Here is a 27,881-nt window from a genome sequence, read left to right on the forward strand (position 1 = left end):
GCTTCTAACTTCAGCTTGTTTAGCTAAGCTTTGACAAGAAAACAAGGAATATTATTGGTTTCTATGCACAGCTGAACTAGATTTTGCACTCTCCAGTTTTAGTAAATCAACCCCCATTTGTGCTGTCATGTGCTGAAAATATAGGTAGCTGAGCCATGCACACCATGCCAGAAAGTTTCAGTGTTACCCCAGTCCATCAATCCACACCCAAAACTACTGGAGAGACAGCAGCTGACTGGAAAGCATAGATAATTGCTATGGTATGATTAAATGAAAGGTTGCAATGGAAGTTTAAGGCAGGCCATAGACGATTCGAATTTCGTTCGAAAATCGTAAATGGCAGTGTTATCGAACGATTTTCGTATCGTTAGTTTGGTATGTAAAACGTTCGATTTTCGTACGACAGCAAACATTCACATATCCAACATGTTGGGTTTTTTTGCGAAAATCGGCCAAATTTCGTATCATTAGTGGGGGAGTTGTATGATTTCGCCTAACAAAACACAGAACAGTAGGGAGTGTGTCCGGTAGAGATGTGGTTAAAAGGCACAAAAAATAGTGTTTTGTCGTACGATTTTCGGCTCACATTGATGGTACACTCGATGATGTGCACTAGTGCCGCTTTCGTTTATCGAACGATAAATCGTACGTAATTCGAATCGTCTATGGCCTGCCTTAGTTTTAGTGTTTGATGTCACCTTTGGTGTCCATCTACAGCCCCGACCATACAGAGATAAATGGATACGTGGTTACATGACCAACTAAAACCAGAAAAAATTTAAATAAATAAATTCAGCTATTCATAATTCTAATAGGAGACTTCTGTGTGTGCTTAAGTTTTACATGCACTGTACGCTGGCTGCTTGTTGAGAGCAAGCAGAGTTTATATATATTTTAAAGAAAACATATACTGAGAGAAATCTGTAAGCTGCCTCCTTTTAAAAAATTAAAAGTTTAAAAAAAACAAGGGCTTTTCAGCTCAACCCATCAAGACCTCAGTATTAGGAGCGGCTAGCACTCCTGCTCCTTATTCCAGCATCCTGGTTTTGGCTGTGGCATTCTCCTTGTCTTTCTGTCCACCTGCAAGGTGATTAATATGGCAAGTCTCTGGGTGGAGAATAAACCACATTTAAGCCAGCCAAGCCTCCAGTCTCATGCTTGTGATAGCATGCGTAATACATGCATGATTTCTGCCTGTTTGTCTGTCCTGCTCTGCTATTTGGATTCCCCTACTTGTGACCTTGGATCAGGTTTCAATTATTTTCTGAACTCTGCCTGCCTTTTGACTATGGATTGAACCCAACTATTCAGAATCTTGCCTGGCTTGTATCTGGACTGTCATTGAACCACTCTGCCTCTCTGCCAACCGCAAGTACTGGTTTGCTTTGCTCAGTTCATGCATGCCCTGGCATGGTAGCCAGGCACTATAGCATTGTGTTTAGTCCCGGGGGTAATCGAGTACCGGTAGGCCTGCTTGCCTAATGGGAAAGAGGGCTGCTATAGATTAAGAACACAGCAGTTAGCTATAGTGTCTGACCACCTGCGTTAGGGGTTAACACGACACTCAGAAATTGGTGCAAGAGGAGGAAAAATACAAATTAAACTTACTTCTGGTGGCCCAGCCTGAAAAAGCTCTCAGACACACTAAGCAGGTCTATGATCTTAAGGCAAATAGGATTGTCTGCTAGCGTTGAGACTGAGGTGCGCAGACATTTCACATAAGTCCTACCACCTTTATGTTGGCAAGCATTAGTTTACAAGTAGCCTGCCCAAAATAGTCAAGCTTTTAAATCAACATTTAGCTGAGCTCTATAAGCCCACCAACACCTTTTCCGCTGATATCCTTTTCTCTAAGGTCTCTCTTCCTCTAGTATCAGACTCTTGGCACAGGTTCTTGACACCCTATCTAGGGAGAAGAGGTCCTGTTAGCTATCAAAGTGTTGGAGGTGCACAAATGGGCAGGACCTGATCGCTTTTCCACCTCCTATTATAAATGCTTCCTGGACATTCTTGCAACTCTTTGACCTTTGCAACCACTGTTCTTTTTCGACCAAAATCTCTTCAGGCTGCTATCTCTATGATCCCTAAACCTAGTGCAGATGACACTAATTGGTCCAATTTTAATCCAATTTCTATTTTGAACATTGATATTAAGCTTCTGGTTAAAATTCTTGCCACCAGACATATTCAAGGTAGTAGAGGCCTTATCCATGGAGATCAAGTTGGCCTTATGCCTACTAGACAAGATAGTGATAATATATGCAAACTTGCCCTTCTGGTTGAGGCCTTCAAGAGCCGGGGGACCCTGCTTATGCTCCTTCCTCTTGACATAGGCAAGCCCTTTGATACTGTCTCTTGGTCCTACCCCATTCTATATTCTAGAGAAATGGGACATCAAGCCACAAATTCCTCCTATGCGTTCAGAGCCTGTACAACTTTCCGCTTGCCTATGTTAAGTACGCAGGCTTCAAATCCCCTTTCATTAAAATTAAGCAAGGTGCGAGGAAGGGCTGCCCACTGTCCCTTCTTTTATTCATTTAGTCACTAAGCCCCTGTGTAGTTGATCCCACAGAAACCCATCAGTTTAAATTAAGCCTATTTGCAGATGATTTTATATTGATAATTACAAATCTGCTAATGCCAAAGCCTTAATTTAATTATATGCCAGTACAGTTTTGCATGTTTTCCGGTCTGCAAGGTAATCCTGTGGAATCTTAGGCTTCATGTACAATTGGCTGTGATGTACAGTGGCAGCGGCAAAATGCAGAAAACTCACACTTTCCTTTAAAACAATTTGCGATTAGGCATACACAAACACTATATTAAAAGTATTGGGACATCTGGCTTTACACAAGCATGAGTTTTAAAGCCATCCCAGTCTTAGTCCGTAGGGTTAAATATTGAGTTGGCCCACCTTTTGCATGCTATAACAGTTTCACCTCTTCTGGGAAGGCTGTTCACAAGGTTTAGGAGTGTGTCTATGGGAATGGTCGACCATTCTTCCAGAAGTGCATTTATAAAGGTCAGGCACTGATGTGGACGAGAGGGCCTTGCTTGCAGTCCTTGCTCGAATTCATCCCAAAGGTGTTCTATCGGGTTGAGTCAGGACTCTGTGCAGGCCAGTCAAGTTCCTCCACCCCAAACTCACTCATTCATGTCTTTATGGACCTTGCTTTGTGCACTGGTCCAAATCATTTGGTGGAGGAGGATTTATGGCGTAGGATTGTTTTTCACAGGTTGGGCTTGGTCCCTTTGTTCCAGTGAAGGGAACTCTATAGGCGCCAGCATACCAGGACATTTTGGACAATTTCATGCTCCCAACTTTTTTGGGAACAGTTTGGGGATGGCCCCTTCCTGTTCAAACATGACTGCACACCAGTGCACAAAGCAAGGTCCATAAAGACATGGATGTGGAAGTTTGTGGTGGACTGACTGGTCTGCACTGAGTTCAGACCTTAACCAGATAGAACACCTTTGGGATGAATTAGAGCACTGGATGAGCAGAGACTGCGAGCCAGGCCTTCTCATCCACATCAGTGCCTGACCTCACAAATACCCTTCTGGAAGAATGGTCAAACATTCCCATAGACACACTCCTAAACCTTGTGGACCGCCTTCCCAGAAGAGTTGAAGCTGTTATAGCTGTAAAGGGTGGAGCAACTCAATATTGAACCGTATGGACTAAGACTGGGATGCCATTTAAGTTCCTATGCGTGTAAAGACAGTTGTCCAAATACTTTTGGTAATATAGTGTATTTGTTATTGTTTTAAATAGAGACATTATTAGATTAAGTACTACGAGGAGTTAGGTGGTGTATAAATGTTCAGTTTTTTCATTCAACCATCAGGTTAAATGGGGGAAAAAAACCGACAGGAATCTCTCCCACTCTGTCTTTGCATTCTGACAGGGGTGAATCCCCCCCAACAAAATACACAGATCAGCACTGCAGTGATTGGCTGCATGTGCTAATCGAATGGTAGTTTTCCAGCACGACCATTTGACATAAGGTAGTAGAGTACTTAATCAGTTTACACTGTATGGCTTCTTTCACACGGCCGCTCTGGTGTTAGGCTCCGCTGCGGGACTTTTTTTTTTTTATCACGGAGCGGATGACATTTGTGTCATCCGCTCCGTATGTCCGCATATCATCCCATCCGTTTGCGGATGATATGCGGAGATAATGTAAGTCTATGGGCATAGCGGATGACACCACTGACATCCAATTTTCCTTCCTTTCCGTTTTTTGAACGGAGGAAAAATAGGGTTCTGTTCCGTTCCAAAAAACGGAACAGAACTGAAAGGAAGAAAATCGGATGTCAGCGGATGATATTCCGCTGACATCCGCAATGCCATTGACTTACATTATGTCCGTAAATCATCCGCAAAAAAATAGGATGATTTGCGGACATACGGAGCGCCCGTGTGAAAGGGCCCTAGGGCTGCGCTCAAGTGCATAAATATTTACAGAACATGCAGAAAGATTAAAAAAAAAAAATAATAATAATTTACACAGATAGCAGCACTTAACCCAAATCACACACACATACAGTGAGGGGGGGGGGGGGGGGGTATTTGATTCCCTGCTGATTTTGTGTGTTTGCCCACTGACAAAGAAATGATCAGTTTATCATTTTAATGGTAGGTTTATTTTAACAGTGAGACACAGAACAACAAAAATATCCAGAAAAACGCATTTCAAAAAAGTTATAAATTGATTTGCATTTCAATGAGTGAAATAAATATATTACCCCTTTGCAGAACATGACTCAGTACTTGGTGGCAAAACCCTTGTTGGCAATCACAGAGGTCAGAGTTATCTTGTAGTTGGACACCAGGTTTGCACACATCTCAGGAGCACAAATCTCCTCTTTACGGATCCTCTCAAACTCATTTTGAGGCTGACGTTTGGTAACCTGTCCATTTTCCCTTTGATGTGGTGAAGTTGTCCTCTCCCCTTAGCAGAAAAACACCCCAAACCATATTGTTTCCACCTTCATGTATGACAGTGGGGATGGTGTTCTTGGGGTCAAAGGCAGCATTCCTCCTCCTCCAAACACGAGTTGATGCCTAACAGCTTGATTTTGGTCTCATCTGCCCACACAACTTTCACCCAGATCTCCTCTGAATCATTCAGATGGTCATTAGAAAACTTCAGACAGACCTGTTCTTGTGCTTTCGTGAGCAGGGGGACCATGCGGGCGCTCCAGTATTTCAGTCCTTCGCGCATTGTGTGTTACCAATTGTTTTCTTGGTGACTATGGTCCCAGCTTCCTTGAGATCATTGACAAGATTCTCTGTGTAGTTCTGGGCTGATTCTTCACCATACTCCTGATCATTAAAACTCCATGAGGTGAGATCTTGCATGCAGCCCCAGCCTGAGGGAGATGCACAGTTATTTTGTGTTTCTTCCATTTGTGAGTAGTCGCACCAACTGCTGTCACTTTCTCATCAAGCTGCTTGGCAATGGTTTTGTAGCTCATTTCAGCCTTGTGTAGGTCTACAATTGTGATCCTGACATCCTTGGAAAGCTCTTTGGTCTTGGCCATGGTGGAGAGATTGGAACCCGATTGATTACTTCTGTGGACAGGTGTCTTTTATACAGGTAACAAGCTGAGACTAGGAGCACTCCCTTTAAGAGAGTACTCCTATTCTCAGCTCATTACCTGTATAGAAGACACCTGGGAGCCAGAAATTGTGCTGATTGATAGGGGATCAAATACTTATTTCACTCATTAAAAAGCAAATCAATTCATAACTTTTTTAAATTTGTTTTTCTGGATATTTTTGTTATTCTGTCTCTCACTGTTAAAATAAACCTACCATTAAACTTATTGACTGATCATTTCTTTGTCAGTGGGCAAACTTGTAAAATCAGCAGGGGATCAAATACTTTTTTTTCCCCTCACTGTATATATATATATTTTTTTTTTCTTATTTAAAAGACTACAATCTCTTTAAGATATAAACTTGCAATTTATCTTTGCCCCAAAGGCAGTTAAACAATAGGTCACTGCAATCTTCTGTTAAATTATTTTAATGTTTCAGATCCTTTAAGACCACCCAATAATGTATTTTTAAGGCATCCCATAATTACTTCAACAGCATTAATTAAAAGTGACTTCCCATTAAACCATGTTATCAGAAGGCTATATATAATAGTTAAAAATAATGCAGCTGTGCTACCTAGCAGAGGCTGGATAGGTCACAACTGTTAACGTTCTATTGACAATACCATAACAAATTATTTTTATGCATATAGATCATTTTTAGGAATAACATTGACTTTGCAATAAATTGATATGAGTTCAGCCTTTGAGCCAGATACAAAAGTTTAATTCTGGCTGAAATGACCATTACTTTGATGCCTCACAGCAGTATTTCAAGCCATTAAAGTAGTATAGATTTAATTTGGTGGGGAAAAAAATGAAAAGTATATATATATATATATATATATATATATATATATATATATATATATATATATATATATATTACACACACACACACCATGTTAGATAATGAGTTTATGGGAAATCTCCATTGACAGATGTAAGTAATATAATTGGAAATATATTTTAGTTAGATGGGAACGTACAGTATTTAAACCATCGAGTGTGTTGCAGCATCAAACTATTCCTGGCTTCCATATTGGTGTTAATGTAGTTTTCCACTTCAAAGGTCTGGCCTTTTCTTTTCCTTTATCACATCTCACATGAGTTGTAAACAGCAGCCTTCTATGAATCATCCAATCAGGCTGTGCCCATTATACATTTGCTAGGTACAGTGACCAATTAGGGAGCACTATATTAGTCAAAGTACAGAAAGGAGAAGGGAATATAATGTGACACAGCAGTCACCATGACCAGACGTGAAGTTGAGAGGTAAACTAACGTCATACTTGCATTGTACATTGTATTGTAAATGTGTTTTTTGTGGCAAATTTGTAAATATCATAAGCCAGGAGATTTATACTGTAAATTGTGTTGTAAATACGGTTTAGTGTGTAATTTGTGTATATTATGTAACCCTATAAAGAAAAAAAGGGTATTGCAGATGGAACTACCTCTTGTGTAAGAACTCTCAGATTTGACTCTTGTTGGAAGTCAACATGTTTTTTTTTTTCAGATATTTTTTGGATTTTTACTGCCTGGTTAAAGCGGAGTTCCACCCATTTTTAATAGGTTGGAATACATAGATCTTTGTAATCCCCTTTAAAATGGCTTTTACCAATGGAAACTTTTTTTTTTTTTTTTTGCTAGTAAATACCTTGAGATCAGCCAAAATTAAGGTATTTACTAGCAAAAAAAAAAAAAAAAAAAAGTTTCCATTGGTAAAAGCCATTTTAAAGGGGATTACAAAGATCTAAAGTTCCAAAAATGGGTGGAACTCCACTTTAATAAAGCCATGTGGCCTGTTGGAAGATGTCTTGGAATGTCAGTAAAGCAAGTTTACCCAGCAGGGTGTTTGTAACAGGGAGTCATAAATGGGAATTCACCCCCTGAAGGATGTTCTCGCATAGGCCTCCTAATGTGATGTACTGGGGAGGGGGGGGGGGGGGCGATAGAGGAGCATAGGCTTAGACATCCTGGGGAGGTGAGAAAAAAAATGGCTGTATTCCTCACTTACAGCAACATCAAAGACCAGCTGTTGCTGGGATGCTAAACTGGGTCAATAAGTTTGATTGCAATATATTAGGGCCACCTGGTGGGGACAGCAACATACTTCCTGGAAGATGTTCAGGAGAATAAAATACTTCCTGATTATTAGAAAGAACTACCCTTATAGCTTCCAATTGGACAGCAGACTACACGGGCAGGCACAGGGTGTATGTGTGGGTTATGTTTGAGTGTGCCCTAAAAAGGCAATGGCCAGCGACGGACTGCCTCTCTTTCTCTCATTGTCCTGGAGCCAAGCCAGCATACAGAACCTGAAAGGAAGGACTTACTGTATCATATCACCCCTGCTCTTTTTGTTTTACATGCTCCGTAGTATTCTTTTAGTGTTTTATGTTAGCATTTCTACTTTCTTTGAAAATAAAAAAAGACCTTTGCTTCTTTGAGCATCGTGTAATTTTCTATAGCTAATTTTGGTATTATATCATTAGCTTTATCAGAGCTTTAATTGACTAGCTAACTATAGACAATAGACAAAATAATACACATATATATATATATATATATATATGTATTATTTTGTTTCATTTGGCACCCCAGCAGCAGGAGTGTAGAAAGAAATTCTGCACAGAACCCAAACCCAAAATGTATTTTTGTCTTGAGTTCCTTCAGTATAAGCTAGGAAGTCCTCAACTCTAGAAAAGACCCAGAACTGAAGGCATTCAACTCTACTGTGGACAAGATTTGAGCTGGTTCGTGAATTCTGAAGCCCTGCTTGAGTGGTTCTGAAAGTACTGTGAAATACTCCTTCAGCTGTGTATATGTAAATACTCCTTCAATGACTGAGGTGTATGTACATATACAAGGAAACTAGTTAACCTAAATCCTTTTATTTACAAGCATCTTTTCAAAGAAAATAAACAGTGTTTATGAAAACGAAGGGCTGTGTGTTCCCCTGGTTCCAACAACACTCTTTTTCATCCCACCCACACACTATAGCAAAGTCGTGTGGCACAGAATCAAGTAAGGAATCCACAGTCACCCCTGTTAAAATGTCAGGTTTCTGTGATGTAAAAAAAAAAAAAAAAAAAACGAGACAAAGATAAAAAAAAATAAAATAAAATGAGACAAAGATAAATCATTTCAGAACTTTTGCCACCTTTAATGAGACCTATAAACTGTACAACAAACTGAAATCTTTTAGGTGGAGGGAAGTAAAAATAAAAAAAACTAAAGTCTTTTTGGGTAGGAGTATTTTAACATGGCACATCTTGACTTGGCAATATTTGCCCACTCTTCTTTGCAAAAAAATTCCAAATCTGTCAGATTGGGCTTTGGCTGGGCCATTCCAAAACTTTAATCTTCTTCTGGTGAAGCCATTCCTTTGTGGATTTGGATGTATGCTTTGGGTCGTTGTCATGCTCAAAAATAAAGTTCCTCTTCATGTTTAGCTTTCTAGCAGAAGCCTGAAGGTTTTTGTGCCAATATTGACTGGTATTTGGAACTGTTCATAATTCCCTCTACCTTGACTAAGGCCCCTGTTCCAGCTGAAGAAAAACAGTCCCAAAGCATGATGCTGCCACCACCATGCTTCATTGTGGGTATGGTGTTCTTTTGGTGATGTGCAGTGTTGTTTTTGTGCCAAACATATCTTTTGAAATTATGGCCACAGAGTTCAACCTTGGTTTTATCAGACCAGAACACATTTTCCCACATGCTTTTGGGAGACTTCAGATGTGTTTTTGAAAAATTTAGCCAAGCTTGGGTGTTTTTGTTCGTAAGAAAAGGTTTCCATCTTGGAACTCTACTCTACAGCCCAAACATATGAAGAATACGGGAGATTATTGTCAATTGTACCACACAGCCAGTACTTGCCAGATATTCCTGCAGCTCATTTAATGTTGCTGTAGACCTCTTTGCAGCCTCCCGGACCAGTTCTCTTGTTGTCATATCAATTCTGGAGGGATGTAGTTCTTGGTAATGTCACTGTTGTGCCATATTTTCTCTACTTGATGATGACTGTCCTTACTGTGTTCCATGGTATATCTAATGCCTTGGAAATTCTTTTGTACCCTTCTGCTGACTGATACCTTTTAACAAATGAGATCCCATCCCTCTGATGCTTTGGAAACTGTCTGCGGACAATGGCTTTTGCTGCAGAATGCAACTAAAACAATGTCAGGAAAGACCTACTAGAACAGCTCAATTATATTTGGGGTTAATCAGAGGCACTTTAAATTATGCCAGGTATGTACTGACTCCTATTTAGCCTAGGTTCAGCTGAACTCGCACAATTTCAAACCGGCATTTCAGTCCAACTTCGTGGGTGATTTGACAGACTTCTGTGTCGGTTGCTGCACAGATGTCTATTTAAATTCCCCCCGAAGATGCCAAAAGTAGTGCAGAAACTACTTTTGGGAGTCGGTGCGGCACCGCAGAGCCAGCGACCCATTGCCAGCAATAGGCTCCAATTTGGCATGCAATTTGACATGTCAAATTGCATGTCAAAATCGACCCAATGTGAAAGTGGGCTTAACATGAGTTTGAATGTGATTGCCTATTTCTGAACACAGCTACATCCCCCGTTATAGGAGGGTGTGCACACTTATGCAACCACATTATTTTAGTTTTTTTTCAGTTTGTTTTTCAATTGAGTTGTATCATTCATAGGTCACATTAAAAGGTGGAATAGCTTTTGAAATTATTTATTCTTTGTCTCATTTTTTTACATCACAGAAACCTGGCATTTTAACAGGGGTGTGTAGACTTTTTATATCCATTGTATGCCAAGGCAAAAGCTGTTCATGGCATAATAGGTGTGTTTTAACATTTTAGCTTAATTATGAGCCTGGTAAAGAAAAAAAAGTGACATCAGCAAACACGTAGCACTATTACAACATACCTATTAAAAAGGCTGTCAACCTCATCAGTGCCTCTCCAAGTCATTCCTGTGACAGCCCAATAATCCCCCCACCACAATTTTTGTCCTGAATTGTGTTGGGCAACTGTGGTGCAGCAGAAGGAAGTGAATTAGGGAGACTCATGATATACTTTGTTTGAATTGTCTGATTTATTTTTACTTTAATTAATGCTTTTAAATGCTGGTAATAACACAAATTTAATTTCATCCTGTTTGTGCCTAATTCATATGGGACTACTGCTAGGCATGAGCAAATAATGTGACATCTTTGTACAAAACTACTCTAAATTGTTTTTCTATGTTCAGTTATACCAAAAAAGTGACCTCATACTTGATTAATTCTGTGTAGTCTCTACATCAGGGATCCTCAAACTACAGCCCTCCAGCTGTTGCCAAACTACACATCCCATAAAGCATTGGTAAACTCTGACATTTACAGACATGACCAGGCATGATGGGAATTGTAGTTGCCCAACAACTTGAGGGCAATAGTTTGAAGACCCCTGCTCTACATGGTATGCTCCCACGTTAAGAAATTATATATAATGAATATACCAGTGCACATAGAAAAATACATTGATAAGTCTAAAGCGATTTGCAGTTTAGATTAATGAATTTTAATTACATTCTGAATTCGCTAACAGTTTCTTTTTCTGCTATCGAATAATATCAGCATTTAGGGCACAACAAATAATTTAGAAAAACCTATCTCACACAACAATACTACTACCAAAATCAATTATAATATTTACTCATAGATGGCAGCAAGATAACCCATCACCAAAAAAAAAAAAAAAAACAATATTGTACAAAATGATTTTGTATTGCACAAAGGTCTTGATTTGTGAGTGATCTTAAACCTCTGGAAAAAGAATTCCCCAATTTCTAAGATCTGAAGCCCAATTACAAGTAATTACAGCTTTTCATTTTCAACATGATGAAATAATTTGATTCTTTTTTTCAAGAGGTCTGGTTTAGCTCAAAATAGACTAGTGCTTCTGCACAGAGTTAGTATACAGAGACAATAAAGATCAATCACAAAAGAAAAGCAAAAAAATACATGTTGCCCATAAATCATAAATGTACTCAGGGCAGAAATAGCTATTATGTTCTATGCATGCCATTCATTTCATCATCCATGAGTGAGAAATAACAAACATCCCAATGATGGCAAGGTCTTTTAAATAAAAACACTTTGAAATTATTGAAGAAAATCAAGAGCATAATTATAGGTTCAGGACATGCTTCGAAGTAATCTATGTTGACAAAAAGAAGAGGCATACAAAAGCATATTCAGGGAGTGCCACATAACGTAGCAGTAACCAAAGAAATACAAATCATTACTGCATCTTCTCTGATGTTCTTTAAGGACATTCTGGCTCACAGATAACTTCATTTTGTCCACTATAACAAACACAAATTTTTAATACAATTGTTCCTGTTAAGTTCTTAAAGAACCCGGGACCACATTGTAGATATGTAACAGACGCTTAAGTTGTTCTGCAAGGACTTCCAGGTGCCTACACAAGCTTTAAAAACAATACGATAAGAAATGCGGCTGACTCTGGGACACTCCCTCCCGTTTATGTACATGAATGCAATGTCAATTAAATTTTTACCAAACCTGTGAAAAAAAAAAAACGTTGTGCTAATTTGTGCTCTTGTCAACTGGACAATTTTATTTTAATATTAGAGAAACAATTTATAGAACGCACATTTCCCCCCTGCATGGGTCACAGAAAAGCAAAGAAAGAGGAATAAAGCTTTCCTAAAGTAAAATGCACACAATAACTTTGTTACACAAGTCAAACAAATATTATATAATTTGAAACCAGACTTTGTTGATTTTATTTTGCCTCAAGTACAGTATATAGGGGTGTGAAAATCAAGTAAGCGTCGTGTTGAGAAACATTTCAAGAAAAATGGATTTTCCATTTTTTTTTTTACTATTTATTCCCAATAAAAACCAAGGAAATAAAAATGTATGTATCCAGATTTGCTACTACATTAAAACAAAGCTCTATCTGTCCTACTGAAAAATTATATACAATGTTAGGGTAGATAAAATCACTACTGGGTTGCTGAAACTAACAAAAAAAAAAAAAATGTTCTGAGACTCAAAGGAATTTAGGAGGAAAATAGCCTTGGGATTCAAGTGGTAATAGCTGTTCTCTGACAAAACCAAATGAACCAGTATTACAGGCAATAAATTGAATTACCAATTTTAGGATGAAATTGCCCCCCCCCCCCATCTAATCACTGAATAAATAAAATAAAAAATCTCTCTAAAGCCCTGTTTACCCTTACCTTATGCCAGGGTCATATGCCCCCACTGGTGGAAACCACTTAAGCAAGAGACCTGAATGGGGGGGGGGGGACACAGATGACTGCAACTGGCAGGTAAGCAGAGCATAACACCTACTAGGATGGGTTAGATGGGTGTTTGGGACTGAGGAATGGGTAAAAAAAAATATTATATTGTGCGCAAAGATTAGCTCTGAATATGGCGTGAAAATAGGCAAAATCTATAGTTTTTGTTGCCAGGTCCACTGGCTTTTATTAAGGTATGGCATTCTAGAAGTTAATAAGTGTTATGTTAGGGTTAGTCGTGTTTAGGCTTGTCCACTACCATGATGCCCCCCTACTTGCACTGGATTGCTCATGTCATGTAGGGGGTTCATGAGAGTGCTCAACACATTGTTTATATGCCCTTCATTTATACGTGAACATATTACCACTACTTTTTTTTCTCTCTCTGGTTGATGTGTGCTGTTTGTATGTGTGTGCAGTGTGAGTGTAGTATGCTTTGATGACAACGTTGTCATATTTTAATATGGGATTATTTTATAGAGGATTTCACAGTCTGCTATATGTTTGATATTTATAAATCTGTTCTTTTTGCACACAGATGGTCTTTAACCACTTGCCTACTGGGCACTTCCCCCCCCCCCTTCCTACCTGGGCCAATTTATAGCTTTCATAGCTGTCACAATTTGAAAGACAATCGCATGGTCATGGGCATGGTTTATAATTTTTTGGGACAGATCAAGCTTTTTTTTTTATTTTTGGTGGTAAAAAACAGTGGTGAATAAACAAAAGACTGAAAATTAGAAAAAAAAAAACATTTTTTCTTTGTTTCGGTTGGAAAATGTTGTAAATAAGTAATGTTTCTCCTTTACTTGATGTGCGCAGATGAGGCTGCACTGATATGCAGCATGGATAGACGGCAATGATAGGTGGTACTTGTAGTCGGCACTAATGGGCACTGACAGGCAGTACTGATAATCAGAGCACTGATGATCAGTGCCCTGATTGTCACTGAAGATGTCCCTACTGATGAATGCCGCTTACCCACGTTCTTCTAATGGAGCTGTTGGAGTGAGGAGAGGAATGCAGATAACCAGCATTTCCTGTTTACACTGTGATCAACTGTCATAGGCTCTTTACCGTGATTGGTGATGCTCTGTGTCCCAAGGACACGGCACATTGCCGATCGTTGAGCATGCACGGCCAGAATAGGAGGAGGTCCATAAGATGTCCTCTCAGAACAAGTGTGCTCTCGTCTGTCATTTTATAGGGCGGGCAGGATGTAGTTAAACCTTTCTGGCCTTTTTTTGTTAGAGGCAGAAACAACCAGTAGTATTTTACCATAAAATTGAACTCCAGGCACATAAACTTTCATTTAAATGTGTTCCTTGATAGCCAAAACTGATATATGCTGTATAAATCCACTTTGTGTGCATCAAATGCCTTTTCAAATCCTATTTGTACCTTGTAAAAGTAGAAATGACATCATTACTGTGCTTCATAAAATCTGTTAGAGGGAGCCAGTAGGTTTCAACCACTACATCTGCCTACAGAAAACAACAGAAGAGCATGGATCCAAGACCCATCATCCTGTACACGGTTAGAGAGCAGCAGAGAGTTCTTTTTCACAGGAAGCTTCTACACAAGGCAAAGTTTTATGCTGGATCTTATGGAAAACACAAAGCACACCAAGATCCAAGTAATAATAAACGTGCCTTTTGTACTTAGACATTATTCGTTTATCCCAGATATCAGCATTAACCACTTAAGCCCCGGAAGATTTTACCCCCATTCCGACCAGGGCCTATTTTGCGATTCGGCACTGCGTGACTTTAAAGGACAATTGCGCTGTCGTGCAACGCTGTACCTAAACAAATTTGACATCCTTTTTTTCCCACAAACAGAGCTTTCTTTTGGTGGTATTTGATCACTTGTGCGATTTTTTGATCATGCGCTATAAACAAAAAAAGAGCGACAATTTTGCAAAAATAACAATATTTTTCACATTTTTTTTTATATGAAATTCCCCCCAAACAAAATGTAAAAAATCAAAATTTAACATTTTCGGCCAATTTGTTTTATGCTACATATGTTTGGTAAAAAAAAAAAAAAATCACAAAAAGCGTATTTTGATTGGTTTGCGCAAAAGGTATCACGTTTACTAACAAAGGGAAAGATTTTTGTCATTTTTGTTGTTTTTTTTTTTTAACGCGTAATGGCGGCGATCTGCGATTTTTTTTTTGCGGGACTGCGACATTGCGGCGGACAGATTGGACCCTTGACTGACATTTTTGACACTTTTGGGGTTACCAGTGACATTTCTACAGTAATCAGTGCTATAAATATACACTGTTACTGTAAAATTACACTGGCAGTGAAGGGGTTAACTTTTTTTTTGAGAGGGAGGGGTTGTGTGTGTCCCTAGGGGCGTGATTCGAACTGTGATTGGCTGTGGCTTGAGGTGTAGGAACAGTGATCAACGGTCCTACATAGTAGAACCGTATAATCACTGTTTCTACACCGGGGAGAATGACAGGCGGCTTGTTTACATCAGCCGCCTGCCTTTCTCCCTCTCCACCGACGATCGTCGAGTGACCGGCGGACATCGGGTCCGCCGGTCACACGCGCGGGGGGGGTCCGTGACCGCGCGGGAGCGAACCTCCGGCGGCGCGTGCTCGCTCCCCAGAGCCCTCACAGGCTAGCGACGTAGTACTACGTCGCTCTGCCTGTGAGGGGCTGACTGCCGCAGTAAATATACTGTGAGCAGTCGGCAAGTGGTTAAAGGAGGACTGAACTGGAATGTTTTTTTTTTTTTTCAGGGAGGGTAATAACAGTTGTCCATTTTTTTGTTTGTTTGTTTTTTGCCATCTGTGTCCCATTGAGCAGTTTTCCCTTCAAATTTTTTAAAACTATTTTGTCACATTTGGTGCCTGAAAAAATCCCATCCCCAAAAACTTTTCCAACAATTTATATTATTATGGAAGTGGTGCCAGAATAAGCTTTTGTTTTTTTTTTCCCTTTACTTCCTGTCACATAATTAAAACAGGAAGTGAGAGAAAATACCAATACAAAATTTCTCCTATTTCTGCTTTGGTGACAACTCAAAACTTAGAATTTTCTTTCACTTTTTATCTTGTTGATCATGGTAAACAGGACGAATGGAGAAGGTAAATCTCCATAAAAAGGGACACAGATGGCAAAAAAAAAAACCCAGCAGGTGTTGAATTCCCTCCCCACACTAACCAAAACAAAAAAATAACATTTTTCCCTATAGTTATACTTTTACAATGTTTTAGCAGTGCTACAAAAATCTGTGACCTGCAACATTATATAGCACTCCCACTGACAGTGAGATACTTACACTCCCAAAGATCAGAGAAAGTGCCATTATTTATGCAGCAATTAAACTCATTTATGTATTTTAAACATTCAGAGCTCTCTGTGCGTTTTTGCATGTTTTTCAAATGATGTTCCAATATTTTACAGTAATTTTGAGGAGTAGCCCATACCACAAAGCTAATGAATGTGTTACATTTCCTCATAACACAGTTTAACACATGTTGCCAAGTCTAACTTCCTAAGGCATCAATGGCAAGCTATAGGTCTTGGTAAATCTGTTTCCAATTTGCAAAGCTCACAAGTATTTACCGTTTATTTTGCAATATTCGTGTTTGGACTAGGTGCACCCTTCGTATTACATTCTGGATAAAAACCTACGAATGATGTTCAGCAGGCCCACGCTACAACAAAGCAGCCCTATAACTTTAAAAAAAAAAAAATGCTGCCAGGTATAACATACCTGCAGCACCATCCAAAATCCTACTGTAACAGCTCAATCCCAGTCCCTTCTGACAGGCAAAATACAAATACTTGCATGTTCCTATTTGCTTTTGAGGCAGCCTATCATTGCGATAGGCCAAAAAAAGTGTGTGGGGGGCGGAACCCTATTATTTTGAGAAGCTTTTCAAAAAATACATTTTAGGAAAGACAGTACAGGATATATGAAGTGTGGTTTGTTTGTAAAGTTCTTCCATTAACTTGTAAAAATGTATAAGTAAATGGCTGTCATAGATTCATAAAACCCCTGCTTTTTGCCTTATCCAAAAAAAAAAAAAAAAAAAATGGATCATTATTTTCATCATTATTAACAGTTTCCGTTATAATAGTCTCAGTTGCTACAATAGCACTATAAAAAAAATAATAATTAGGTAACCCAGTTGGTTGGTTGTGCTTGACTGTAGGGATGTATTCTTAGAGTCATAGTCAGCATTTTTCTTCCCCCAAACATGGCCAGTCGAGTTGATGCCAGAGAGCTCAATTTTGGTCTCATCTGACCACAGCACATTCTCCCAATCCTACTCTGAATCATAAAGATGTTCATTGGCATGACTGTATATGAGCCTTCTTGAGGAGGGGGACTCACCGTGTTTGGAGGCAAAATGCTGACTATGACCCTAAGAACACCATCCCTATAGTCAAGCACAGAGGTGGAAACATTATGGGGTGGGGCTGTTTCTTTGCCAAAGGTACAGCCTAAATTTGCCGCATTAGGGGCCAATGGATGGGGCCATGTATTGTAAAATCTTGGATGAGAACCTTCTTCCCTCAGCCAGAACACTGAAGGTGGGTCATGCATGGGTCTTTCAGCATGACAATGACTCAAAACATACCACCAAGGCAACAAAGGAATGGCTCAAGAAGAAGCACGTTAAGGTCATGGAGTGGCATAGTCAGTCTCCAGACATTAATCCTATAGAAATTATATGGAGGGAGCTGAAACTTCGAGTTGCCAAGCGACAGCCAAGAAACCTTAAGGGTTTACAGAAGATCTGTAAAGAGTGGACCAAAATCCCTCTTGAGATGTGCGTAGGCTTGTGACGGTATCAGATTTTCATGCTGCGATTAATTGATTAAGGTTTTGCCACGGTATACGGTATTATCACGGTATTCTATTATTAAATTTAAATTATTAAATTTCCACCTCACTTCAATTTCATTGCTGAATTTAGGGGCTTTGGTTCACTTATGCACATTATTATATAGTCAGTCAGTACAGACTCTGTGAACCAGGCCTAAAATAGGTCATCAAGCAGTGTCTGGCCTAACTGGTGATAACTGGTCCTGGCGCTCGGCTCCGATCCGATGGCCTGGTCATTAAGAGGGCAAATCCTTGTGGTCAAGAAGTGGTTAAACCTGAAGGAGGTGTTGTTTATAAATTACTTTACTATTGCTTTAGGCCTGGTTCACATGTATGCGGGTTGGTGGTTCACATGTATGCGGGTTGGTGGTTCACATGTATGCGGGTTGGCGGTTCACATGTATGCGGGTTGGCGGTTCACATGTATACGGGTTGGCGGTTCACATGTATGCGGGTTGGCGGCCCACATTTGCACAGGCATAGCAGCCCATTGATTTGAATGGGCTGCTATGCCCTCATTTTCCGCAGAAAAAAGGTGCATGCAGCATTTTTTTAAAATTCAGTGGCCTTGAAATCCATCCTGCTTTTGCACCATGCGACTAACCCGCAGTTCCTGCTCTGGCAAGCTTTCTGCATTTTTTGTATACGTGGGCACGGCATTTAAAAACAGTTTGCGTGTGCAGCAACGGCAGGTAAGTCGCATGGTGCAAAAGAAGGATGGATTTCATGGCCACTGCATTTTTTTAAATTCTGCATGCACCTTTTTTCAGCTGAAAACGCAGGCATAACAGCTCAAGCCCATTCACATCAATGGGCTGCTATGCCTGTGCAAATGTGGGCCCCCAACCCGCATACATGTGAACCAGGCCTAAAGCAATAGTAAAGTCATTAATTGGTTTAACCTGCAGGAGGACCGGTGTTTTTATCTATTAATGACTTTACTATTGCTTTAGGCCTGGTTCACATGTATGCGGGTTGGTGGTTCACATGTATGCGGGTTGGGGGCCCACATTTGCACAGGCATAGCAGCCCATTGATGTGAATGGGCTTGAGCTGCTATGCCTGCGTTTTCAGCTGAAAAAAGGTGCATGCAGAATTTAAAAAAATGCAGTGGCCATGAAATCCATCCTTCTTTTGCACCATGCGACTTACCTGCCGTTGCTGCACACGCAAACTGTTTATTTTTAAATGCCGTGCCCACGTATACAAAAAATGCAGAAAGCTTGCCAGAGCAGGAACTGCAGGTTAGTCGCATGGTGCAAAAGCAGGATGGATTTCAAGGCCACTGAATTTTAAAAAAATGCTGCATGCACCTTTTTTCTGCGGAAAATGAAGGCATAGCAGCCCGTTCAAATCAATGGGCTGCTATGCCTGTGCAAATGTGGGCCGCCAACCCGCATACATGTGAACCGCCAACCCGCATACATGTGAACCAGGCCTAAAGCAATAGTAAAGTCATTAATAGATAAAAACACCGGTCCTCCTGCAGGTTTAACCACTTCTGGATCGCAAGGATTTGCCCCTTTAAAGACCAGGCCATCGGATCAGAGCGCCAGGACCAGTCATCACCAGGTAGGCCAGACACTGCTTGATGGCTATATAATAATGTAATGTGGGCTGCTATGCGTGTGTGTGTGTATATATATATTTATTAGAGCTGCACGATTCTGGCCAAAATGAGAATCACGATTTTTTAGCTTGGAATAAAGATCACGATTCTCTCACGATTCTCTGTGTAACAAAAGAAAAAAATTGGGATAACTTTACTGTTACGTTTTTTTTTTTTTTTTTTTTTCATTAAAGTCTAATCATTGCGTTTGAAAGACTGCTGCGCAAATACAGTGTGACATAAAATATTACAACAATCGCCATTTTATTCTGCAGAGTCTTTGCTAAAAAAATATATAAAATGTTTGGGGGTTCTAAGTACTTTTCTAGCAAAAAAAAACTGATTTTAACTTGCAAGCAGCAAGTGTCAGAAAAAGATCCAGTCTTTAAGAGGTTAAACTTCCTTTCTCCCTGGCAGAGGGAAGGAAAAAGATACAAATGTAATCATTTTTGTTTATAGTTAGGAGACTTAATGCTGAAAGGTGTTAGCTGAGTGAGTGAATGAGTCATCCAGCTCACTGAAATGTATCAATTCACAAGTCAGGCAGACTTGACAGAGAAACTCGGTATTTTAAAAATGCCACAATAACAATACCGTGGCTATGCAATACCGCGATATATCGAATTACCGAAAACCGGCATATGTCTAGATGTGCGCAAACCTGGTAACTAAACTACAAGGAACATCTTTCTTACCTCTGTGCTTGCCAACAAGGGTTTCTCCACCAAGTACTAAATCATGTTTTGCTTGGGGATCAAATACGTAACTTACTCACTGAACTGCAACCTAATTTATTGTATTTGTTTTAGGTGTTTTTTCTGGATTTTTGGTTCATATTCTGACTATATCATGTAAAAACACACCTATGATAAAAAATTATAGACCCTTATTTTCTTTGTAAGTGGGCAAACTTACAAAATCTGCAGGGGATCTAAAAATTAATTTTCCCCACTGTAAACATGGAGTGTTGGTAATATATTGGATTGGACTTACGCATTACCACCCCAAGCACACTCTTAAGGAAAAATACAAGCAGCCAAACCAACACATATTTTGAAGGCATAGTTCACCATCATCATTACCAGGAATCTGTTCCTGAGCAATGATTGGCAGTGGAGGCTGCGGCGAGTACATGTAAATAGGACGTGGTTCATAAACCCATGTAATAAAGGAGTTGTAAAGGCAGGAAGGTTTTTTTTATCTTAATGCATTCTATGCATTAAGAAAAAAGGCTTCTCCATGTAGCAGCCTCCCCTAATACTTACCTGTGCCCCCTCTCTGTCCAGCGATGCCCACAAGTCCCTCAGCTGTCTGGGACTCTCCCTCCTGATCGACTGAAAGCCAGCCGCAGCACTATTGGCTCCTGCTGTGAAAGTCATTGAGCCAATCAGGAGAGAAAGGGGGCGGGCCGAATGGTAGCTCCATGACTGAATGGACACACAGAACTGCAGCTCTGCTCGGGTGCCCCCATAGCAAGCTGCTTGCTGTGGGGGCACTCAGCAGTAGGGAGGGGCCAGGAGCAGGGAAGAGGAACCCGAGAAGAGAAGGATTTGGGCCACTCTGTGCAAAACCAACTGCACAGGGAAGGTAAGTATACCATGCTTGTTATTTTTTTTTTTCTTTTTTTTTTAAATATGAGACTTTACAATAATTTTAATTAAAGCGGAGTTCCGGCCACAAAATCGACTTGATTGATTTTGTAGCCATCCGCTTGCTTTTCCTCACCTGAAACAGAAATGGATAGTTAGGATTTTTTTTTTTTTTTTTACTTACCTTGTTATTGTAGAAAGATATACTCACCTTTCTTCCACTTCCTCCCTCGGCGGCCGCAGCCGCGCTGTCACTTCTGGTTTGCAATGATTCCTGGGAGCTGAACGTCATCGCTCCCAGGAATCAATGCGACGGCACCGGCCCCGCTCGTCCCTTCCAGTGCGACGCCGCATTCCTTGCTAAACAGCTTCTGGGCATGCCCAGAAGCTGTGGAGGAATGTGGCGCCGCACCGGGAGAAGAAGACACGGAAGAGGACGCAGAAGAGGATCGCACTGGCTTCAGCTGCCCACATCAGAGATGGCAACGCTGGAGAAGGAATTTTAAAAGGGAGTATTTCTTCTTGCAGGTAAGTGCGAACCGGGACAGATCAGAGGCTAGCCATTGTGGAATGTACTAGCCCTGACTGTCCCGGGGGTATTTTCATTGAAAACAATTTTTTTTGCCCGGAACTCCACTTTAAGCAAGTATTGTGTGCTATCATTAGCATTATGTGGGAATAGTGCAAGGGAAGGAGTCTCTCAACCATGTACATTGGTCTGCTATTATAAAGGTAGGTTTGTGAAGGGGAGCAAATTATTGATAACCACTCAGGTCCCTGTAAGACATTGTTTTAAATCATTAAACTCTAAAGTATCAATGATGCCTATTATCGCAAGGCATTATTTTGCAGGAAGAATCAAACTGTATATATGATGAATAGGGGAGACAAAGAATTGTATATAACACACTTGGGATGGGGGTCTCATAAAAACAGTTGTACAAGCTAGGACTTGCTTGGAATGTTCAGTGAATACACTGTTGACTAAAGGATAGATATAGTGTGGTTGTAAATAGGGTACATTTGGAACAAGAACCAGTCACTAGTGGTATACCACAAGACTCTGCACTAGCTCATGTTGTATTTATTCTGTTTGTAAGTAATATAGCTAAAGTTTGCAAGGTTCATTTTCCTGGAGGTGGCTGTTACATAAACACAATTTTACATTGATGGAAGATTGATTAAGCAGTAAAAACTGCAGTTCAATGTTTCAAAACGCAAAGTAATGCAATTATGGAAAAAGAATCCTCTGGTAGAGTACATTTGGGGTATAGTATGTGCCTATTCTACAAAGAATTTCTTTTTAGAGGTGGATATTTCAGATTCTTGCAAAATGAGCAAACCGTATGGCTTTGCGGTGCCATGACCCCAGACCCATTGCATGCAAGTATATCAGTAATCCCTAAACCAGCAAAAGACCCGCTCCTCTGTGCCAGTTCCAGGCCCATTTCATTGCTAAACTGAGACCTTAAATTGTTTACGAAAATTCCTGCCGAGAGACTGGGCTCAGTTCTTCAGCGTATCGTTCCTTTAGATCAGGTTGGATTTATTCGCAATAGAAAAGCCAGAGACAACACGATCAGGACTATTGATATCATAGAAAAAGCCAAACATCTTAATATTCCGCTCATGCTATTGTCAACAGATGCTGAAAAAGCATTTGATATGGTGAACCTTCCTCCTAGCCACTCTACGACATATTGGTATGCCAGCTCCTATTTTGTCTTGGATCTCCGCTCTCTATTCAACTCCAACTGCTAAAGTCAAAACGAATAGATTTGCTTTTAACTCCTTTACTCTTTCTCCGCTCCTCTTCATACTTTCTCTAGAACCCCTTTTGCAAAATATTAGACACAACCCTGACATCAGAGGATTACTAACTCGTAACACCATAAAATTGCTGCGTATGCAGAGGACATGTTCTTTTATATAACAGAACCACTTGTCTCCCTCCTGGTCCTGTTATCCGAACTACGCACATATGATGACCTATAGGATTTCAAAGCCAACCTACAAAAGTTGGAAGCCCTCAACATTTCTCTCCCCTCATCACCTGGTTCGCCTTAGTTGTAATTTTCCTTTCTGCTGGGCCTCTAAAACCATTCATTACTTGGGAACCAGAATCCCTTCCAATCTACACCTCATCTTCCAATACAACTTTCAGCCTTTATTGAGCACTTTCTGCATGGACTTTGACAAATGGAAAACTTTTGCGATTTCGTATTTTGGCAGATGCAACGTCCTAAAGATGAATATCATGCTGCTTCGTCTATATCTTTTACAAGCATTGCCAGTTAAAATATCTCAGGGATTCTTTCGTAAACTCCAGACAATCTTTATCAAATATGTGTGGCAAAACAAACCTTCTCGCCTTAAAAGGTCGCTTCTGCAATTACCAAAACTTAGGGGGGGGGGGGGGAGTTTTCCGACTCAGCCCTATACTGTAAGGCGTACATACTAATCGAGTTGCTGACTGGTGTAGACACTTCTCCCATAAATGATGGGTATCCCTGGAACAGGAATCATTACCGGTCTCTTTAGCTGCTTTCCCATGGACTGGGATTCGCTATTCCTGAACCCCTTTGCCACAACCTTTGATTGAATCCACTTTATTAGAAATCCACAAGTATTACAGGTTAGCCGGGGTGTCCGGCTTCGCCGCTCTGTTGACACCTGTAGTTGGCCATCCGGATTTTGTACAGGGTTTCTCTGACAAAGCTTCCAACTACAACCCGACCAGAACCTGGTTAGAGCTTTCTTGGCTCCTCTGGGTGGAACCATCCATCAGTTTTATATGGTGCCCTTAACTCCTCGATATTGGGTAGATGGAAGATCTTGCAGTTATCTAATTTCCTTGGGTCCCTCCCAGACCATACTAGTTTCTATCGACAACCTACTTCATTTGAAGATCTTTGTCTGGGAGAAGGCCCCTTATGGAAATCTCTCTCCTGCTCTGACGGCATTCTACTGGCAATTACATCTCAAACTGACCCTCCGTATCTGAGCAAATGAGAAAGAGACCTTAACACTACAATTTCGGGGGATCAAAAGAGCAGGATTCTTCTCTTTGCCCATAAGTCTTCCCTCTGCAGCAAATACCAGGTGATCACAATTTTGTCGTGCTGGTACCGGAATCCAGCTGGCCTAGCATCCATTTTTCCTGGACACAACCCATTGTGCTGGCAATGCGTTACCCAATCTGGCAAACTGCTTCATATCTCCGGGAATTGCCAAAGGTGCCCCCTTTTTGGCATCAGGTACTACAGATTGTTCACAAACTTACTAATATTTCCCTTCTGGATGATCCGGCTGAAGTACTCCTTAACTTAACTCCAATGTCAAGCAAGAGATACCGTAAATCCCTGCTGAAACAACTTAACACAGCCAAGGCATGCATCCCCAGCGAATGGAAACAATCCCCCCTTACTGTACTCCAATGATTCGCCAGGGTAAATGATATTCAACTAATGGAATATTTGACGTCTGCCCTAAGGGAAAAGGAGGAGGAACACAATGCTTGTTGGTTACACTGGGATCTGTTTCACTTTTCGGATGAATATTTGACATTCTTAAAATTAAGCCTTTCCCCTTGAGGGGAATTAGATGTCCTAGACTGTCGACTCCACCAAGGCACCCCATCCTCCTTTCTATTTGTAAGGAGTACAGATCCATAATAGGTAAACTGTAAGTACATTATACCACTGCAGCAAAGGCACAAACATTTCCGTAAAACCAACGTAAAGACAAAAAAATATCTTAAAGCATACTGATACAGGTTAACCACATGGTTATCGAAATACAATCGTTTCCAAAACTCTGGTTCTCTAAGCTCTTGAAATGGTTAAAAAAATATATGAAGAACCAAACGGATATGCAAAACTAAAACCAACCTCAATGTAAACCACAAAAAAAAACACAGTAGCATGATTTTGTTTCCTAACAAAAAGTGTGTAGCACAAATGCATTTTTGTGATCATGTGTTTTTTACCACTAAAAGGGTGCAATAAGATAGAAATGTCCTCCTTCTCAAAGTGAGAATTATAGGAAAGGCTTGTTCTCTAACACAGCACAATCTATGATGTAGATGGTACAGTGCTCCAGCTTCAATTCACCTGGCAGTTTGATGCAGCGTGCTTACACATGACAACACATTGATTTTACTTCTACCTCCACGTCGACGTCTGTGTAAAGAAATCCATTAGGTAGACAGTTCTCATCTCAATTGACTGACAGAGTGACAATTGAATACTTTTCACCTTCTTAACTGACTGACAGCTAGACACTTAAACAAGCCTTCATGCTGCTATAATAGTTTGAAACACTTTCAATTACCCGAATCAAACAAATCCATAATCCCACTAGTTGAATACATTCTCTGACTCCTTCTATACTTGACTGAGTTTATACTGTTTGCTGGATAATGTGTTTTCTGCGAAATGTTAAGACACAACAAAAAAGAAAACAATACCCTCTAACTGCATCCTATTTTATTTTTTTTAGAAAAATATGTGCAATGCAACATACGGCATCTGTGCCATGTAAAACGAACCCAGTGTAGGCACTCAAGTCCTTTAAAGATACAGAGGAAAATCTTGCTGGAAAAAATGCACCTTGTCCCCTGGTTCAATCAAAACAAAGGGAAAAAAAAAAGCATACGGGCCTAGAACAATACTTCAGGCACCATTTATTCATAAAATACATAGGAATACTCTAAAAATGGTAAAATCACAAGCATGTATTAAATGCAAAATGCAGTTAAAGTAGTCTAACATATTTCTAAGGCCAAGACCTCTACCTCAGAGCTCTGAGAAAGAGGGTTCGTGTCTTGAAACGTGTCAGCCTAGTTGTACTCACTGCATTTTGCTGTGGTGCGCTGAAAAGGTTGTTTTTATTGGTCATCCATGTTATTGAGGTGCAGAGACTCGGTTTTTGGATTTTACCATGTTTGTGAGTATTCCTAGGTATTATTATTAAATGGAGGTATTGCACTAGGCTGATGCACTCTTTTTGTTTTTTTTATATTTTTGTTTACTAAAGAGGGGTTCCACCCCCATGAAAAAATGAAAAGTCAGCAGCTACAAATACTGTAGCTGCTGACTTTTAAATACCTAATATTTAACTTACCTGTCCAGGGTTCCGGCGATGTCAGCACCCGAAGCTAATTTTGGTATTGGCTCTCTGGTGCTGCCACTGCTATTAGGGAAAAGGGAACCCGGCAGTTAAGCCTATCGGCTTCACAACTGGTTCCCAACTGCGCATGCGCAAAGCTATGTCAAGCTACCCGGGGCAACACAAGTTGCCTCACAAGTCGCGCTAGTGTGAATGGGCTCTTAGTGTTCACAACATTGCCCTTTTTTTACATCTCAAAGTGTTCACAACAGTGCCAAACGGTGCTCCTCTAATAAAACGAGTGTCACTGTTGTGAACACTTGGAGATGCAAAAGATAGAGCACTGTATTGAACAATTGGACTCAATTTACAAACCAAATGATATATAAAAGCAATTGAAGATCATTTTCTTAAACACTTTATTTTCTGATTTGCACAGTTCTAAGAGACTCTAAAATACTTCACTTTTCAAGAGACTTTATTATATGTTTTAGGACCCTTTCACATGCCCGTTCCAATCAGGTTCGCCTGTCAGTTTTTCAGGTGGATCTGTCTGGAAGGCCCATTCATCCCAATGGACAGTCATCCAGGTCTGATTGGGTCTGCTAAAAACAAAAAAAAAAAACAAACAGGATCTGTCCTCTTCTGTTTAGGTAAAGCAGATTGAAGGGTAGTCGGGTGTAAATTTTTGCCTATAGTGTAGTAGAGGCTCGGTCCGTGTTTGCTCTGCAGAAACTGAGTGGACATTGTTGATGTGTCATCCGCCCACTCTGCTCTGATCAGCAGGGGATCTGTGAGCTAATCCCTTGCTGATGGAAAAGCACCTGCCCCATGTGAAAGGGGCTATACTGATGCACTAATATACATTCGGTAATATTCTACATATTTATATATTATTTGAGACCTGTTAATTTTATGTTTGTACAGTCCAGGAAGCAAGTTCTCTGCAAGCATAGTATCAGCAGATTCCTGACACATCTATATACCCAGGCTTATAGCAACATCTGATAATTCCAGCTCTACAAAGATCCCAACATCAATAAGCTATGAAGACCCCAGGGAGAAAAACACTACAGAATATTATTTTTTGAGGTTTACAGAAGCCAAAATAATTATTTTTTCTTACCTTAACATGCATTGTAAAATACTGTGATATACGGTAACATGTTACACTCCATTTAAAGGATAAGTTCACCTTTCTTAACATGTTACACCCATATTCAGGTACAGCAGCCCCCCGCAGATTTCTGTGAATGGGAAAACTAAAACCACAAATCATCCATTGCGGCTGACAGCTTGTAGTTCTCAATGAACTACCAGGTCGCTAATGAGCACTCTAGGAAGTTCATTAATGTTTCCTGTCATTCAGTAACTGCCTACCCGTACAAGGTATGGGCAGACAGCTACACTGACCGTCTACAGGAGCCTGAGATTGCGCCGCGATCTGCTGATTGTGGGTACAATGCTTTACAAGCTCCTAATAAAAGAAAATACATTTTTACCTGCAAAAAGATGTACATTTATTATTTTTTTCTACAAAGGTGAACTTATCCTTTAAATGCAGCATGTTCCACTTTCACAAAGTCCAACAAACAGAATTCACACCAATGATTTGTGTTGGTGTGCAAACATTAGATCACAGCTTGTTACAGGTGGTCCCGGGGTTACAAACATCCAACTTACAAACAACTCCTACTTACAAACGGAGAGAGAAGAAATCTACCCCTAGGAAGGGAAATTCACTCCTCTAAGAGTTCTCATGAGAAAAAGGTGTCTCCACTGAAGCTTTATCACCAATCCTTGTTTCCACAACAA

The 27,881-nt window shown here is 40.2% G+C and overlaps 1 protein-coding gene across 2 annotated transcripts in view; it reads right to left on the minus strand.

Moving 5' to 3' along the window:
• Nucleotides 1-27,881, minus strand: part of ZNF407 (zinc finger protein 407) — a 773,592-nt gene that overhangs the window by 543,963 nt on the left and 201,748 nt on the right. The gene's annotated exons all lie outside the window — the stretch shown is intronic.

The sequence above is a fragment of the Pelophylax lessonae genome (assembly GCF_965119305.1).
Source record: "Pelophylax lessonae genome assembly, chromosome: 5".
In the NCBI taxonomy this organism is placed as follows: Eukaryota; Metazoa; Chordata; class Amphibia; order Anura; family Ranidae; genus Pelophylax; species Pelophylax lessonae.